Source organism: Sus scrofa, chromosome 16 (genome assembly GCF_000003025.6).
Source record: "Sus scrofa isolate TJ Tabasco breed Duroc chromosome 16, Sscrofa11.1, whole genome shotgun sequence".
NCBI classification, from domain to species: domain Eukaryota; kingdom Metazoa; phylum Chordata; class Mammalia; order Artiodactyla; family Suidae; genus Sus; species Sus scrofa.
The window spans coordinates 9605111-9622779 of NC_010458.4; positions in this window are offsets into that span (position 1 = coordinate 9605111).

The following is a 17669-nucleotide window of genomic DNA, read 5'->3' on the forward strand; positions in this document are numbered from 1 at the left end:
AATTAGAAATATAATTATCATAATAAGTTATTAATATTTATTGAGCTCTTACATGATTGACTCTTGTCTATTCCTTGCCTTGCTTAATTTTGTCAACAACCTATTAAGTTAGGGCCAACTATTCATGCATTTTGAAAATGAAGTAGTTGAGTCTCAGAAGCCTTGGGTAAACTAAGCAGGTCTGGCTTCTGAAACATGCTTTGAACACAAATCTAATATTTTTAATATTCATGAGTTAGAGAATGCTAATGTTGTTTAGACTATGCTATAAAATGTTTTAATAATAAAGTTTATGGTGAAACAACAATTGAATATGTCTGCTTATATTTTAATGAATCTTGCTTTTTAACTAAAGTGTGCAAAAAATATTCATAAATATCCAATGAGCTCTAAAATTAACCAATTCCTTGTCCCCAGCTTTATTGTGCAATGTGTGTGATGCACTTATTTTCAGCTATTGTTGGAATTTCCCACCATCTCCAGGCATGGATGGATTTATGAGTGAGCCACTAGTGCAGCTGTGCACAGCTCTACTCTTAGAAGACCCTGTACCTGAGGTTTAATGCTCTTCAGCTGCAGTCTTGAACTTCCTAGTAATGTTATCTTTAAATTTGTATTTTGTAAGTGAATTCTGATGAAATAAAGGAATACGTGTTGGGAGTTTGAAGATTGAACTCCTGTGGTCCTCATGGTCTGGGAGTTTATACCCCACAGGTCCCCAGTCTTACTGCCTTTGCCCAGTAACCTCTGGTCCCCTCCACTCTCTGTGTGTGTTGGCATCTGGGGTGGGGTATGGCAGCAGCCATCTCTGTCCCAGGCTTGCAGAGCCAAGGTGTGTTTGGTGGATAACTGAGTTGAAACTTTTGCTAACTCCTTATCCGGTACTGAGTGCACTGAGACACCAGGGTGCTTGGCTATGATAATGTGAGAAGACAAATTGTAGCCATAAAATTGTGAATGGTGTGACTACTGCAAAAGTACCAGCAGACACTGGCAAAGATCCATGTTTCTCTAACTTCACACACATCTTATGGCAGGAAATCTCCATGGACGAAGAACCACACATAGCTGCAAATGATTCTAAGAAAATATAGGGAAGCTAACATTAAACCATTTTTTAAATGAGCCTGGCCCCTCTTCACCACTTCCTCATCAGATAAAAGTGCTTGTTCTTTTTGATATTTCATCCTCCTTTAGCTTTATCACTCTGTGACTATATCTATTTTAAAAAATAATAACATGGAAAAAATAGAGTTTATTTCAGTTTGCTTTTTCTAAAAGTTCATTTTAGACACAATGACTCACTGACTATATATCCTTATTAACAAAAAGTTCCTGACCTCTTCTATTTAATTTCATGTTTCCATGTATCTGCCCTACTTAATATGGCCATTTTTTTTGGTGCCATACTTACCGCAAAGTCTTGCTCTATGGTCAAAACATTTTTGTTGCCTTTTCAAAATTGCAACAGATTCTTCCTCTCTCTCTCCCTCTCCCTCTTCCTCCCTCTTTCCCCCTCTTTCCCTTTCTCCACAATTAAAGTACTATTATCTATTTACTTCTTTACATTAATTTTTAATTTTCCCATTTTTCCTTTTCTTTCTACTTATATTCATAATTCTTATATTTTACCGTTTAAAAGTTTATTTCCAAATATGTACACACACAGTATTTGTGACAGAGAAGGCTTGAGTCATAGAGAAGACTGCCAGGAGTCAGTTTAAGTTACCTATGTCTGTTATGTATTCAAATGGAAAAGAAAAAGCTCTTAGGTAAAAGAAAAAGGAAGTCTGAAACTTAGGGGAGACAGTAGAGTTGGAGATAGAAATGGGAGTCCTGAGAAAGGAGTTTATAAGCCCCAGAAATTGGATCATGTTTTATAGAAGACCATAGCTAAAAATGAGGAGAGAGCTTAGCACCCTGCCCTGTGGTACCTCTCAGGTAAGGATGTGGCAGAGTGGGAAAAGTACATCCAGGGAGACTGGAAATAGTATTTGGCTTTGTAGCTTGTATGTTGGGTGGTAGAGGAATAAGCAAACAGAAACCACAAAACCACAATATCAGAATGAGCATCAATGAAAGCTGGAGGAAAAAAAGAGTTTCAAGAAAAATTGACTGACCCTATGTCGAAGGCCACGGTGGAATCGAGGAAAAGAAAGATAGAGTATTGACTGCAGATGATGACAAAAAGCTAATTATTTGTGAGTTGGGTAAGTGTTATTTCAGTGATTTGGCGGCCAAAGTTGGAGTCACTGGGACAAAGGATAGGTGATAGCTAAGTGGAGATAGTGTGTTTATTCAGTTTCTACTTTGTGTTTTGCTGTGGAAAGGAGCAAAAAAAGTGAGGTGGTATCCAGAAATCTATCTGTATTCAAGAAGTTGTTTTTAATTTATTATTTTTTCTATTTATGATATGGTGTTACAATGGTGAAGGAAAGACAATGACTGTGAGAATGAGGTCCTTATATAGGTCTAAAGGGATGAACCCTAGAGCACACACGGAACATATGGGCTTCAACGTGGGAGGATCACCTTTCCTAAGGAACAGCACAAGTGGCAGACTATATACAGATTCGGATCTTTGTAGGCTTGATTCTATGTTTGCTTTGTCTATGAACTCTGGTGTGACATAAATAACTGAGCTTGAGGGATGAAATGTTTCTCTGTGGAACAGGAAATGTAACAAGCAAGGGGTAACAGGGAATTGTCTGAGTTTATGGAGATTAAATTTGAGACTGCTGTCAAAACTGTATAGCACAGTCTCTTGTAATAGAACGTGATAGAAGATAATATGAGAAAAAGAATGTAAATATATGTATAACTGGATCACTTTGTGGTGCAGTAGAAATTGGCACAACATTGTAAATCAATTACACTTTAATAAAAAAAAAAGGTGAAATGAATCTAGTCATCACAGTTTATTTGGCAATGGTCAGCTACCCAGATGTAGATTCATAAAATGAACAGTTAGGTCTACTCGGGGTCCATGTTTTGCCAGGGAACACCAGAAGGATGTAGAATCAGGGGGAATAAAGAGTGTATAAAATTAGTATTCTGATACCTGCCAAATGCAACCCAAGCCAAGTAATAAGACGAAAATGTAATGGGGTGTCCAAACTCCTTCCCCCATCCTAGTTCGAAGGTGACCTGCAGGTGCAGTGAGCAAGGCCGTGCATGACGACAGCCTTCTGTTCCACGTGACCTTGGTTCTCAGCTCATTTGCCTCAAGGCTTTCTCTAATACCTCAAAGGCTGGCTTGAATTATCTTCAGTGCAGTCTGAAAACAAGTCCCCAAATTTAACCTCTCCCTCACTGCAAACCTTAACCAATGTGAGTATGGAGACATTGGGTAAATTTGCCAGCTTCTACATTCTTCTATGGAACATTCTAAGGTGTACTTTACACAGTTCCAAAGAATAGCCCCCTAAATCTGTGCTCCACTTTTCTAGTGTAAGTAACTCACTGTTACACACCTTATTGGCTTTTCTTCTTTCCCTGATTCACTTTCCCCACATCCTTAATTGTTCGTTTTGGAATCACCTCCCTAATCTACATGCATCCAAGCTCTTGTCTCAGTGCTTTCTTTAATGAAGCACGAAACAAGGCAGATGGTGGTGATGGAAATCAAAGTGTTAAGGACAGTGAATTAGAAGTACTGTTAGGTAGAACAGCTGATTAACTTGTACTCAACTGTGTTCTCTGGAAAGCTGAAAAGTGAAGCTTAAAGACTAGGAAGTAGGAAAATGAGATTTCAGAGGTGATGTGATGCCAAAGTTGTACCACGAAAGAAGCTTTGGAATATAAAGAGATGCATATTTTACTGAAGCATGCTTGGGAAATCCTGGTGAGAAATATTAGATCATCTATATGGATTCTGAAGCTGCTAAGAACATAGCATGGGTTTTGTGGTGAAGAGGCACAGCTAAAAAATCATAGAAGATGAAAATGACAAGGAAATTGGTAGAAAATTTAGGCTGATGATGTCTGATTCAGAGGATATAGTATAATAAGTGGGAAGAAAGAGAAACTCGAAAGCTATAAATGAGACCCAAAGGGACATCCAACCCAACTTGGCACCCTAAATTATTTGAGTGAGAATTTAAAAAAAAAAAAGCTTCCACAGTGAATGTTGCAAGAGATCAGTGGCTTCTGGAGGCCAGATAATTTTTGGAGCAATGAATTAGTCAAGGTATTTAGGTTTTATTACTGCGCCCAAAAAGAGGTTGACTCATAAGCCCACTGCTGGGAATGAAGGCCTAGTACAGTTGGCATGGGGCTTTCCCAGGGACTTGGCAGGTAGCTGGATATAAGATTCGAAGATTCCAAGACAATTGGTCTTTTCAGTAGTAATTAGCAAAAACTCTATATGACTTGCAGATATCAATGTATTCACAATAAGAATATGGCTGTGGGTTTATTTTGCAAAGGAATTAAGAGGTCAAAAACAAAAATATTTAATGTGCTACTAATGTGTTGTGACCCTGGGCTAGGTACTTAACTTTTATTTTTCCCGCTTTAATGTCTTCAACTTGAAAAATGTAGCTGGATATCATTGTGTGAGATAATTAGTGTTCCTGAAATATAGAACATTATTAAATGTAGTCAGAAGCACTAATTACTTACATTGACAAAAGGGCAAGTTTTGGGCTAGAGGATACTGTGTTTATGATAGGAGTAGCAAGTGCCCTTTAACTTCTTAATTCCATCCAAGTATCTTGTCTTCATTAGCAAAGATGCCTCCTACTTTGATGCCTGTAAATTGAACAGATCCTTTTAGCTCATGACTTTGGTATCAGCCAAGTAGATATTTGTTAATATTCTCTGTATGACTTGTTGTAATTAATCCCATAATACTAGAAAAAGTGATGTAGTAAACAGTGCTTGTGATCTAGGGTCAAAGGACATAAATGCAGTGCTCCATAATTATATGAGACCTGGTATTAATCACTTACATGCTCTGAGATTCAAGTTTGTAATGGTTAAAATATGCATAATCATATCTCATTCAAGATAGTTACAAGACTTTAGTGGCATCTTGAAATATTTAAAAATATATTTATTGAACTGCAATTGGATAGACAAACATTCTTTTTTTTTTTTTTTTTTTTTGGTCTTTTTTGCCTTTTCTAGGGCCGCTCCTGCAGCATATGGAGGTTCCCAGGCTAGGGGTCTAATTGGAGTTGTAGCTGCTCACCCACGCCACAGCCACTGCCACTTGGGATCCGAGCCGCTTCTGTAACCTACACCACAGCTCACAGCAACGCTGTATCCTTAACCCACTGAGCAAGGCCAGGGATTGAACCCGCAACCTCGTGGTTCCTAGTCAGATTATTTAACCACTACACCATGACGGGAACTCTGGGTAGGCAAACATTCTTATTTTGTACTTACTCTGTTCTTCCAATCAAACAGCAGAAGCAGATGCCATGCTTGTTATCAAGCTTTTTCTCCTTGCACTTTACTTTTATGAACATTTTCATTACTGTGACAGAAAGAGGGACTGTTTTGTAAATGCATTCACTCATTCATTCATTCATTCAATAAACAAGTATTCGTTTCTTTAAAATATGAATAATTGATCATGGAATAAAGAAAAAATAATGGGAGGTGTGTAGAAAAAAGTATCATAAAATGTGCTATTGAAGAGAGGAAGGTACAGGAAAAATTATCTAAAAAGTTTGTGTTAGTGTCTTGAAATTGTGTAAGCAATTTTCACAATACTAGATACATATATTATCTCATTATTTCTGTGGGTCAAGAGTCTGGGCATGATTTAGCTATATTTTCTACTGTGGATCTCACAAACTTTCAGCTGAGGTGTAAGCCAGACTGCGTTCGTATCTGGAGGTCCAGCTGGAGGACAGTTTGCTTCTAAACTCACTCAAATCAGGAGCAGAGTTTGTTTCCTGATGACTGTATGACTGAGGGTCCTGTTTTTTTTCTTGTTGGATGTCAGCTAGAGGCTTTCCTCCCTTCCTGGAGGTCACTGGCAATTCCTTGTCATTTTGGTTTCTCCCATATAGCCACTTACTTCATTGAGTCAGTAAGGAAGTGTGTCACCCTAGAGAAGGCTAGTCTCTCTTTTAGAAGCTTTAATCTGATTATGTTAGGCCCACTTTAGATAATTTCCTCTTTGACTTACTCAAAGTGAACTGGTTTGTAAACTTAACTACATCTACAAAATTTCTTATTTTGCTATATTCCATTGGCTAAATTGAAGTCATAGGTCCTGTTGATACTAAAAAGGAGAGGATTCTAAAGGATAAGAAAGAACATCCTGGGAACCACCTGTAGGGTGTATGCATAACTATGGAAGAATCTAAGCTTTAAAAATAAAGGAAGCTGCTATTTGGAATGGATGGGCAATGGGACCCTAGTGTACAGCACAGGGAAATGTGTGTGATTGTGTCATTTTGCTGAACAACAAAACTTGGCAAAACATTTTAAATCAACTATACTTTAATAATAAAAAATTGTAAAAAATTAATTAAAGAATAAAACAAAGTAAAAAAAGGATGCTGCAAATAATTTTAATATTAAGCAAAAAATAGAAGCTAACATCATGAACCTTTACAGTCACAAAGATAGAGACTAAATTTAAAAATATTCAATTTTAAATTAGTGGTATGGTATTTGCATCACTACATTATGTAGTAATGTATCAAAAAATAAAGTGAGAGGTGAATAAGGAATTGTTAACAGGAAGAGCTCTTATAGGCATCTTATCTTAGGATGATTAGGGGAAACATCTCTGATACAACTCTGTTTAGGTGGAGACTTCATAGAAGCCATGCATTCTGGACTGAGTAGAATATTTGACGGGATAACAGTTTATGGCTGAAAGGTTTATGTGCAAAATGATGGAATTTATAAGAGATTATGTGATAAAATATGTAGGTTACTTTGAACCTGCAGATCATAATTAAATTTTTGAATTTTATTCTGGAAGCAATAGGAAGCTTTGGAAGGATCATTATTTGCTTTTTTTTTTACTTTTTTTTTTTTTTTCTTTTTAGGGCTGCACCTGCAGCATATGAAAGTTCCAGGCTAGGGGTGAAAATCAGAGCTGCAGCTTCTGGCCTATACCATAGCCATAGCAATGCCATATCCAGGTAGCATCTGCAACCTACACTGCAGCGTGCAGCAAGGTCGGATCCTTTAACCCACTGAGGAAGGCCAGGGATTGAGCCCTCATCCTCATGAATACCACTTGAATTCTTAACCTGCTGAGCCATGGCAACTAGGGATGGTGGGAGGGCCATTTTAAAGGAATGGTTCAGATGCCATTGTATACAGAGGGTGCCCTTTGGAGGGGATAGGAAGCAGGGAGGTCAGTTAGGAGGCTACCACAGAGACATAGTTGAAAGGTGAGGTGGATGTGGGTTTTGAATACATGTTAGTGCATAGTTAAATCCTGGGCATGTTTTCAAGATAGAGCTGGCAAGATTTGTGGATGGATTGAATGTGAGGTGCAACTCAAAATATTTTGACCAGAGCAGTTGGAAGAATGGAGTTTCCACTTACCTAGATGGGGAAGTCCATGGCAGAAATGTTGAATGAGACTTCATATTCAAGCTTTGATCCCTGGAGCACCTCTTAGAGAGCAAGATTAGGAGAACTCCTAAGGAAGACCAAGTAGAAATGGGTAGTACACAGTAGTGCAGGTAACTGAAGTGAATTGTTCAGCTTCCCTGTCCCTCCCCGCTTTTATAGCTACCTGCAGTTATTAGAACAGTTAAGAGAAGTGTTAGAATAATCAGGTTAGAGGATCGGCTGGTAAATAAAATGAAGAGAGATAAAACATAAGAGCAGAGGACTTGAGGAAATGTCCAAGAGAGTGATTATTATGACTCATGAATTCATAGATTGAAAGAAAAGGAAGAAAAAAACATGGGGTTGCAGGTAACAAACAGCAAAGGACAAAGTGTTGTGATATACAGCTAGAAAGATAGAGGTGAGACTGAAGGGTGGATGCAAAAGTACAGTTACTAGGAATGGTGGAAGTACAGTTTAAACTCACTTTATGTGAGGTGCACACCTCCACCCCACATGATGCAGTGCTTTACATGTTTTCATCACACCAACGTGTCAGGAGGACACGTGCCCAACAGCTCTGTTGCTTCTGGGCCATGCTGAGGAACTTCAGGTCACTATAGATGTTCTGGGCATGGATCCAGCCTCCACATTGCTTGGTGTAGTCCTTTTCCAGAAGTCCAAGTGAACCCCCTGGCCTATCCCCAGCAAACTGGTGGCTGTCAGCTCATGGCTCTCACAACCCTCAGGTTCTTTCAACCTATTTTTTCATCTATAAGGAAAACTAACAAATTTTTAGCTTGCCTTTCCCAAAGCTATTCTCTTTATTTCTTTTTTCCTTTTTTTTTTTCTTTTTAGGGCCACACCCACAGCATATGGAAGTTCCCAGGCTAGGGGTTGAATAGGAGCTACATTTGGGTGGCTATACCACAGCCAAAGCAACACAGGATCTCTGACCCACTGAGCAAGGCCAAGGATTGAACCTGTGTCTTCCTGGATACTAGTTGGATTCATCACTGCTGAGTCATGACAGGAACTCATTCTCTTTATTTCAAACGTGGAAAATCTACCTCTTAATTCAATTTAGGAATTACCAGATACTGGAATTATAAAATATTGGAAAAGTGTGTATGCAGCTTCTTTCTGCTTTCCTACAACAAATGTCCATTGAGCAAAGAAACAGACCATTATCTGATGCAAATATGTGTAGGAGCAAATATATGTAGAAAATATAGGAGTTCTTGTTGTGGTTCAGAAAGTTAAGAACCTGACTGGTATCCGTGAGATGTGGGTTCATCCCTGGCTTTGCTCAGTGGGTTAAGGATCCAGCATTGTTGCAAGTTGCAGTGTAGGTCACAGATGCCACTCGAATCTGGCTTTGCTGTGGCTGTGGCGTAAGCTGGCAAGCTGCAGCTCTGATTTGACCTTCAGCCCAGGAACTTCCACATACTGCAGATGCAGCCTAAAAAGGAGAAAAAAAAAAATAGAGAGAGAGAAAGAAAAAAGAAAATATGAAAAGGAAATTAATACTTTAATTCAATCCAATTGCATATGTATTTCTGTGATCAGTGCTGTTTGTATTTGGGGGGTGAGGTGGTGTATTATGATATTCCATACGCTGAAATGACTTTCAAAAAGAGAGACTTTCTCAATGCCTTGTCAAAAATGACTATAGCTTCACTATTAATTGTCAATTCCTTTGGGCTAACATGGAGTCCCTACTGAAATGCAAACATTCTCTGATAAAATAGCAGTGATATTACCAGCTACTATGCCTTAATGTAAATTAATTCATCAACTTCGATGGTATGACCACTGACAGCCAGTATACTGCAGTTCCTTAAGACTGGTTATAAAGTGTGTCTTGCTGGAGGGTGGGGAACGGGAAGTTTCTGAGCCTAATTCATATTCACAACCTCATTCACAATGTAGTGTAATTGATATTCACAACCTCATTCACAGTGTGGTGTTGGGAGCTGTTCCAGTCACTGGAATAGAAACATCCAGAGAGTGAAGAATTACAGAAATGTATCCGTCCTTCTTTTCTTCTTTAGTCCTAAATATATCTCTTTCCAAAAATAAAAGGCCATATATTTCAAGTTTTTCTTGATTAATAGAATCAGTAAAGAATTAATAAAAGCAAATTAAAAGCAAACCTATAGATAAGTAACAAGGGCCTACTGTACAGCACAGGGAAATCTACTCAATACTGTGTAATAACCTATATGGGAGAAGAATCTGACAAGGGATAGATATATGTATATGTATAACTGATTCACTTTGCTGTATGCCTGACATTAACACAACATTGTAAGTCAACTATACTCCAACAGAATTTAAAATATTAAAAGTGTACCTGTCATAAATGGAACATTCTTATGTTTGACATTAGTGAACAACCAGGCATTTAATATAAAATATTTTCTACAAAAGAAAATTATGCTGAGTTGCACTCAGGTCATTAACTTTTCAGATGCAATAGCTTCATACTATTTACATTTCTCAAAAAATTACTTCTAAGTAATTCATTTCAATTTTATGAACCAGGGCTCAGTTGTAGGTGTTATAGAAGCAGTAGTTGCCATTCAGCAGCGTTAATGCTTTACTCTGTCCTCTCAACAATATCTGGCTGGGCATACAAGGGCACAGAATAGTAGGGAATTTGTATCTGCTTTGCTTTTAACATCATTAAGATGCTGTTGATAAGGCAGCAAGAGACTAGCTTATAAGCTATGAGAGTCAGACAAAGAGTGCGAATCTACACTATAAAATCCCTTTGTTCTACCTCTTCACAATACCTGGCAAATCATTTATTTCCCTAGGTTTATACAGAGTGTTCAGTAAAAGGAAATGGATATCCTAAGGGTAAAGATTTAATAAATGTCGAGTGAAGTCTAGGGCATTATAAGGCTAACTTCTAGCTCTTCTCTCCCTGCGTCTTATACTGGAGTTAGTCATGTGCACATCTATTCATAGTTTCTTATTCTAGGGAATTGTAAGGTCCTTGACATTAAAGGCATGGCTTGGCAAAACTTTTCCTCAAGAAGAAGGCATACAGAATATGAGTGCTGATTACATTTTATGGTTAAATTAATTTTTTTCTAATATAAGCATTGAATTTCTCATTAGCTCTCATACTAAGAACTTACAAGAGTTGACAAATAATTCATATCCTTGATTACATGTTTATTTGCATGTTACTTTTTACCTGATATGAAAATGAACATAGCTAAGTACAATTTGTGCTGGGTGCTTTTGTCCATATTTTGAAGAACAAAGAGAAAGGGTGTTGGAGTTCTCATCGTGACTCAGTGGTTAATGAATCTGACTAGGAACCATGAGGTTGTGGGTTCGATCCCTGGCCTTGCTTAGTGGGTCAAGGATCCGGCGTTGATGTGAGCTGTGGTGTAGATTGCAGACGTGTCTCGGATCCCACGTTGCTACAGCTCTGGTGTAGGCTGGTAGCTACAGCTCCGTTTAGACTCCTAGCCTGGGAACCTCCAAATGCCGTGGGAGCAGCCCTAGAAAAGGCAAAAAGACACACACGCAAAAAAAAAAAAAAAAAAAAAAAGAGAGAGAAAGGGTTTTGTAAGCAATGAATACTGACAGCTAGAGGAAATGAAAGAGGTCCTTACAGATATCCCCTATAATTTCATAGTGGTGGAGCTAAGGAGGGTCTCTATTCCAAAAACTTTTTGTTTTTGTTCTTTTTTTCCCCCTTAAACTTGTGTATCTGAGCTGCAACCCCTTAATTGATTGCATATTAATTATTAATTTTCCACTAATTATAAATTATTAATTCTTAATGCAAATGTAAAATGTAAAATTTATCTATATTTTATGCAACATCACTTATGTTATTTATTAGATAAAGCATTTTTGTAATCTTTTGAAAATTAGCAAGGGTTTAAGTGATGATCTCTATTTTTTTTCTTTGTAGTAAATATATCTTGGACTTTTGGAAGAAAGGACCATTTAATATATGCAGTTTTCCTAAACCATGTGTGTGGGAATCCACATGAAAATGTCAAGCCTGCCAAACTTGTTAAATACATAAATGCATACTAGTTAAGATACTGAATGGTGATTCAGAATTATGGTTCAGATTGGAACCAGGACTGGAAGGAGAAGGCAGAATAGCTAGTTAGATAAATGTTTAGTTTTTCTAAAGGGATCCAAGAAACACTACATTTTGAACCTGACAAACTCAAGAGCCATATGAAAAGGAATTGTAGTAAAGCATTTTGATTTTTTAAATCTAATTCAAGATTATAAACCAACTTTGGAATCATCTGTGAACCTTACCTAATCCTCGCTTTTTGCTCAACCTATTGTGTCTAACTCTGAGAAGTAGATTTTGGGGGAACAAAGGAAAAAGAAATTTGTAACACTGGGGCTTTGAATTAAGCCCTGCTTAGTTCCCCTCTTTGATTTTGCTGTGTACTAGTAAAGTATGTTTCAAAGCATTTCATATAAACTGCTCACCAAATAATTCACACTGAAATGTAGGTTTGGCATTAAAAATAATTTGCCAAAAACTCTGCTCCACAGAAGAGGAATGAACGTGTGTTCCCAAACTTATAATTTAAAGTAATAACATTTTATAATCCTTTGAATATTGGATGTGACTGGTGTGTAAACTAGATAGTCTCCTATTCAAGATACTTGAGTGTATTTCCACAAATAGACGGACTTGGATTTACTATATTTTCTATAACTTTCTGTCTGAATTACAGCAATAGCCTCATAATTAGATGACCTAACTTGGCCTTGGCCCGTCTCCCATGACTTTGCAGTATGGTAGCCAGAATTGCCATTACCAAACAGAAGTTCAGTCTTCCTGAATTAGCTCCTGTTTTACTCTGAGCATAAGCCAGACTCTTCAGAATAACTTAGTTCTCAGACAACTCAAATTACTCTCCCTCTAGTTCAGCCTCTGCTTCTCTAAATACCCTGGCCTCATAGCTTTCTCCAAATATGCCAGACAAGTTCCACATTTAAGATTTTGCTCTTATTCTCAATTGATCAATTTTCCCCAAATATCTTCATGAGGGAATTCCCTTATCTCTTCAAATTTTGAACCAAAAGGAGGTATACCCATACCAGCCTATAACAGCATAATCCACCCCCAGTCTCTACCTGTAATCAAAAACCCTTTCCTTGTTCTTTCATTTCGTTAGGCTCATAACCTTTTAATGTCAAATATCATTTATGTGTTCATATTTATTATTATCTGCTGCTCCATCACCTCTAAGCTCCAGAAAAGCAAGTATTTTCAGTTGATTAAAGTTTCTTTGGAAAATTAAATACAACCTGGCTCATCATAGGCCATCAGTACATAAACTGTTAAGTTGAATTTCATGAAAAAAGGAGAGAGAAACAAATCATATTTTTGGCCTAAATATAAATGATAGCATTAAATTTTCAATTGTCCTTGGAAACAATGGGACAAGAGTTAGAAAATCTTTCTTTTCCTTTTAAAAATCAGCCAGTTGTATAGAATTGAGAATTTATTTTGGAGCAATTTAGAATCCATGTGTTTTTTGAATTGTGATTAAGCAACATCTTTAAGTTCAGCAAATCAATCAAGCAAGCAAACTTGAGTCTAAATCCAGACTTCCTTATGAAGTACATATTTAATGATCTTTGAAATTAAGCATTAATGATCATGAACAATGAAGTAAGTTTCCAGTGCTATACATCAGAAAGACCTTCATAAGAAAAAAATGTCTTTTGACTCATTTCAATAAGCATTATTATGTTCAACAAATCAAGGAATGGTATAATTTTTCATACTAAAGCCTTGAAATTTTCATTTAGTTTAATGTTCACAGGCTCATGTAATTTTTGTTCGCCTGGTATTTTTTAGTTAAATCCTTAGGTTGTGAAGTTTTCCCCTTAAAGTAAAATTTTCCTTGCATTTTTCAAATAAAATTACCTGTGCAATATTCAAATACCATATTAGGATTATTTACTCCATTAACATATTGACAGATATGCTGCTGAAACATAATAGTTCTTTTGGTTAAGCCCTAAACTCTGTTGATATTATATATGAAAAATTATAAGTAGTGATTTCTTAGAATATCCCCACCTTTCTTTTCCTTTCCTTTACGTTTCATTATAATGAGGAATTGAGATATAACTGAGCAAGATAATTCCTTCTCCTTTTGAGTAATGATCTTCTGATACTGAAAATGGGAAATAATGAAAAGGTTAGAATATATTTTAATTCATTCTTGCAAAGGTTATGATTATCTCACTATTTGGGTCAAAATCAAGTCATTGCTTCCATTTTTCATATATTAGCCAGATTAGTGTCAGATTAATACAGCATAGTATTTGTTTCAGCACTTAAGGATACTGTTATTGTAAATCTTTAATCTTAACGATTTTTAAACATATCTCATTCTTGAATATTAATTTCTTTAAATGTCAACCCACCATTTAAACTACTGCTCACGGAAAACAAAAAGCAATCTATCTCGACTCAGGAAATGTTTCTTATATGGCTGTTTAAACATAGCAGTCAGGATGTAAAGGGTTTGAAAATCAATTGCATGCTTTCAAAATCTAATGTGCAGTACTTGATCGGAAGTATCAATCCACAAGCACTGAAATGGGAACTCACTTCAATAAATGCTACTGCTATTTCATAGCATTTTGTATTTCTATACCAACAGGAAACTAAGAAATATTGCCAGGATATTAGTGTCAAATGTTTCATCCTTTAATGATCATTCATCTTCAAATACATTTAATGCAGTTAAAACAAGTACAGATTAGCATCACAGTAAACTCTCACCAGTCTATGAATAAGTATGTACACCTATGTCTCCCAACCCCCTGGGACAGTCCCCCTTCCACATGGGACTGTGTCCTTATCTCTGTGAAATCTTCCAGTTGCATTACTCTCACCTATAGGCTTGATACACTGACAATCCAGGTTTACTGTCAAACCATGGAAGCAAAAAGAGATTTAATCTATTGAACTGTAAAATAAATTAAATTTTATAATTGGCAAGAAGAAACTGAAATCCTCACCACATGTCAATTAAAACCTCCTAGTTGGAACAGAGTAGTGCATTTGATTTAAATTTGTGTTTCTTTTCTCAAATGACTATTAACTTCTATATGCCCAAATCTAAACTGCTGTTATCTAGCAGTCTTATTAAATGATATTCTATGGTTCCTTATTAACTTTAAACTATTTTTTTCTATTTTAAAACTAATTAATTAATTTATTTTATTTTCACTATTATTATTATTTATCTGGGGTGACTACTGAGAAACTGGACAAGTCTCAGAAAATCTCTACAGTAAAAAAAAGAAAGAAACTCTGTAGCTGTAAGGAAGATCAGTAATTGTAGATATAATAATCTGTAAAAAAGTTTCAATAATCTTTTAATTAAACATTTCCCACTAGGGTTGTTTATTTTGGCCATCAGGTAAATTCTATTTTTATATTTGGATCTTTCTTCTCTTCCTGCAAAGAATATCAAATCTAATGGAAATTATTAGTATACGAAGAGGAACTTGCAGACTCTTCCTTCCTTTTTCCATTAAAAAATGCCTTCTTTATACAGTTTCTTTATCTAAGTAGGACTAAATATAATAAATTACTACTAAACAATATTCTAGTGGGCTATGTTTACTGGCATATATTATGTAAAGTATTTTCTTCCCACTGATGTATTTCAGTGATTTAAGTTGAATAAAAATATGATGGAGATATTTTATGCAAAAATAAATACATAAAAAAGCAAATACTGGAAAGGGGTTATCACTTGGAGACAGAGAAATCTAGGGTAAAGGATGAGTTTCACATTTGTTTTACTTTTAGCTTGAAACTACTCCTGAGTTACATCTGACAGGGAGGCTAAAACTTTAATAGAAAATCAGTGTCATTCTTTTGAAGAGCCAAAAGACAGTTCAGGTCAGTCACAGCTACTGGAATCTTAAGGTGAAAAATCTCAGAAAGGAGCGAGTTAGGGAGGAAAAGCTCTGAATTCTGTGTATAAATTTTGCCCACATGTCTGGCTGACTCCTGAACCAGACAAACAAGGGACTGACTTCACAAAGGCCAGCTAAAGCTCAAAGAATAGAATGTAAATTTTAGCTGCCTCCCATGTCAGAGAAGAGTTTTGTAATTTAATTGGTTGTCAAGATAATTGCCTACTAAATCAGAAAATAAAATATTAGCATTCTTATGAAGAATATAACCAAACCCAGATTCTCTACATCATAACATTCAAAATGTCCAGGATGCAATTCAAATTTATGAAATATATTAAGCACCAGGAAAATATAACCTGGTCTCAAGAGAAAAAATAATCAGAAAAGTCAAAAATCTAGATACCTTAAAATCTAAATGTTGACATTAGAAGATAAGTATTTCAAAGAATTATTTTAATAAATCATCTTACAAAATCCTTCCTCTTCTCTCAAAGTCAAATTTTGAGGCTGAAAGATTCAAAAAAAGCAACCCTGCCTAATCATATACTTGTATTTAAAGGAAGGGAAAAAAACTGTATGATTGTGTTAGATCTTCTAGTTGGCTTACAATTAAGCCTTAAGACTTAATTGATATTCATCCTATCTCTAATTCCCAAAAAGCAATAGAAAGATTTAAGATTTTATTTTGCAGCATAAGTTTTATATTGAGTTTTCATAAACTCCAAAAACCTTACACTTGAAGAAAACAATATTTTCTTCAAGGTTTTATAGAATTGTGCATCTGGATCATGTAATGACAAATGTTTGTTAAAGTGAACTAGTTGCTGCAGCCATTTCTGATCTTCAAAGCACTCAGTAAACTATGCTTATTTTTTCCTATATGTACTCAGGTGTTTTATCTTTCAGCTCAACACTGTGTAAAACTCATCTTTGAGTGATCTACCAGACTTTTATATTTAATGAGGTTTCATGTCCTCTAAGTGAGATGTTTGGGCCTTATGTCTGTTTTTCCTTAAACAAGCTCAGGTCAACTAGTTTTTATTAATAAATGGAAGCTTTTTTGTAGCATAGTCTACAAGTTTCAGACTTAATTTCTAAAGGTTTTTGCCATCAGCTGTTCTCTGCACAGGAATCAGTTTGTTGGGAAGATGCAGGATTTTCTTTATCATATAGAAGGTGTAACTCATTATGGAGCCAACCATTGATAGAGCATGATGAGTATAAATGACAATAATTCCTCCAAAAGAGACCTTTTGTTTCAAGATATAAACAAAACATTAAGTGTATCTGTGTCTTAGCTTGTTGGGGCCAGCTCTCTGTAGCAAGAGAAAACACATTTTCAAATTTTATTATCATTTAAAAACATTTCAAATGTTACAGCTTGAAATCTTTGGTGAATTCTGTTGAATTCTCAACCTGAGTAGTATTTTTAAATTTATTTTATGTGTGTGTATGTGCGTGTGTGCAATATGAAACATTTCTGTAGGATGTGGCATATCATCATATGTCAACATATACCATTTGCGGACAAGATATTTTCACTTCCCTCATACCGCATCTTTTGCTAGCATTTCATTCACTATAGTTAAACTGTAATCTGTTTTATTTAACCTCATAAATCAAAAGTCAACTGCTAAGTATATTTAGAATTTTTATTCACATTTGAATTGCAGTCCATAACATGCACTGTAAAATGGAAAAATTTTTTAATGGAAAATATCTTTTATTAAGAGGGATTTACTCCTAGGTACATACACCAACGAACATTAAACAAACAAAAAAAAAAGTTATTTTCTCACCCTAGTGATTTCACAAGAAGTAAAAAAAGAATTAAAGAAAAATCTGAACATAAGTGTTGTTTCATTTTGTTTTTTTCTGCCTTGGGCTAATGTATGCTTCAAATTCCATTTCAGAGTGAGTTTGATGATTCTATTTGAGAAAAAAAAAAAAGAGAGAGCTTCAGGAACCAATTAAAAATCTAGTTTGGGGACTTATTCCAGCCTGAGGATATGAAGCAATTTAAATTTAATTCAAGCTACTCTTTCTTTAAAAGTAGAAATCTGTCTCCTAAGGAATAAGTTTATTGTTTTGTATTATATTTAATTTTTCCAAAGACTGGGGATTCACCAAAATTTCAAAGACTTACATTAATTAATCTTTTTTTTCCATAAACATTTTTT